This window comes from Octodon degus, unplaced genomic scaffold (genome assembly GCF_000260255.1).
Source record: "Octodon degus isolate 3935 unplaced genomic scaffold, OctDeg1.0 scaffold00113, whole genome shotgun sequence".
NCBI lineage: Eukaryota > Metazoa > Chordata > Mammalia > Rodentia > Octodontidae > Octodon > Octodon degus.
The window spans coordinates 5,951,245-5,953,270 of NW_004524689.1; the positions used below are offsets into that span (position 1 = coordinate 5,951,245).

At 53.0% G+C, this 2,026-nt stretch overlaps 1 protein-coding gene across 1 annotated transcript in view; it reads right to left on the minus strand.

Moving 5' to 3' along the window:
* The window catches only part of Gpr157 (G protein-coupled receptor 157), an 11,134-nt gene extending 9,114 nt beyond the window's left edge, over positions 1 to 2,020 (minus strand). The window contains exon 1 of the mRNA XM_023699417.1: positions 1,903 to 2,020. The gene's annotated coding sequence lies outside the window, so the exon portion shown is untranslated. The remainder of the gene's footprint in view (positions 1 to 1,902) is intronic.
* Positions 2,021 to 2,026: the final 6 nt, after the last annotated feature.

The following is a 2,026-nucleotide window of genomic DNA, read 5'->3' on the forward strand; positions in this document are numbered from 1 at the left end:
AAAAAAAAAAAAAAAATCAAGGGCAAGAGACAAGGTAGAATTGTAAAAGGGCACAGACCTGGTTAGGGTCTGAACTGGCTTTTGCCTCTGAGCCTCCCATTCACTTCCTATGAGGTCTCGGGCCACCTCCCTTGTCCACTGTGGATGCAGGTGAGTGCCCTGTCCGTCTGGCAATGTCGCTGGTGATGTGTGGCTAAGGGACACACAGCTGTTTGGGAACCTCCAGGCCTGGTGCAGCTCCTGAGGAAGGGTCGAGCTGTACTCCTACAGCAAGGAGGACAAGTGCTTGCCCAGGCTGGTATTAAGACAGGACCAAGGCCACACGGGTGCTGACCTGGGACCTGCTTGGGTGCACGGTGCTCTACCCTCCTGTTTGTATGCCTGTAGTCAGCTGCAGTGACAGTTCTTTTCACTCCACAATTCTTCTTCTTTCTTGCTTTATTTATTTAGTACAGGGTCTGGTAGTGATCCTCCTGTACCAGCTTCCCAATGCTGGGATTACAGGAATGCGCCACTACACCTGGTTTTGATGGTCTGCTTGGTGCACCCAGGGTTCTGGGGCTGGCATGGTATGTGGTACCGGGGACCGAACTTGGGTCCTTCCGCTTGCCAGGCAGGTGCTTAGACCACTGAGTTATCTCCCCAGCCCCTGTGTTAGTCACATTTTAAAATATTTTCCAAAGCCAGGTATGGTGGCACACGCCCATAATGCCAGCACTCAGGAGGCTGAATCACTGAAGTTTGAAGCCAGTCTGAACTGCACAGCGAGATCTTGCGTACAAAACCAAACCAAATCTGAGCTTTACAAAGACTGGAAGGCTGGAAGAAAAGGGCTGATGATCAGAGTGACTGACTGGGTCTAGATCTTCCCCATCAACAGAGTCCTCAGTGACAGTGGCCGCTTCTATAAAGAACTACACTGAAGGGTCTTTAGCAAGGTTGTTAGTGAGGATCTGGGTCAATAAATGAACCTGTTGGACAGGTTTTACCAATTCCCTTAAACTGCTTCTCAGGAAGAAGCCTTTCCTAAGAAACACAGAAAATGCTTCCTCCGGGTCCCTGATGAGGAATCCCAGCTAAGATTTGTTAGGAATCTGTTTTCTAGAGGAGCAGCTTATCACCGGGCTCAGTTTATCATTTACGAAATGCAATGCAATAACATCTTTTAAGGAGAAGAGGGGAATCTCCCCATTCCCCAAGGGCTCTGGGCTCTGTCCCAAAGAACCATGTGGGTGCGCTGGAGGTTGGAAAAGGGAGAGGAAGATTTTGACTCAAAACATTTGAGAAGCAGGTCCCTTAGCTTTTTAGGGCCCCAACTGCCCTCTAGCAGCTATCAGAGCCAGAGGTCAAGTGACTCTCTAGCTTGTCGCCTCAGCATGACACCCAGGTGACTGGTCACTACCAAAGTGCTGAGCTCTGCTCAGTGCTTGGAAAGTGCCCAAGTTTTTAATAGAAAGGACCTATAATTAGGGCAGTCGGAGATACTCCCATCCAGAGGACAGGAGGAGACCAGCCCTGGGACTCACGCCTCCAGGAGCCTCCCACGGCACGCTGGCCCTTTGCCCCAGAACTCAGAGCTCTTGAAGTATAGAGAGCAAATCATGATTACTCAGAACCTAGAAGCAAGTGCCTGGGCTGGAGTCTACAAAGGACCCCAGATAAAACCGAAAGGAAACCTTTGCAAATCTTACCGCCCTGACACTGCGACCTGGGAGGAGCTGCCTGCTCCCCGTGGGCAGCAGCACGGACGGCCAGACGCTGAAACGGGAGACTCTGGGCACGGAGCGTCGTCCCAGTGACTTCTAAGTGACCAGGGCCAGACACTGGGGGCAAGCTCTGGCTTCTCCTCGCTGGGAGTTCGGGCTGCCGCGGGGGGCCCCGGGCCTGGGAGGTGCCACCAACCTGAAGACGTGGAAGACCCAGAACAGGCGGTCGGCCTGGGGCCCGCGCCCCGCGTGCACGATGCTCAGGTACAGATAGAGCGCGATGGCCACGGTCCAGAAGAAGGAGCTGGTGTTGGCGAAGG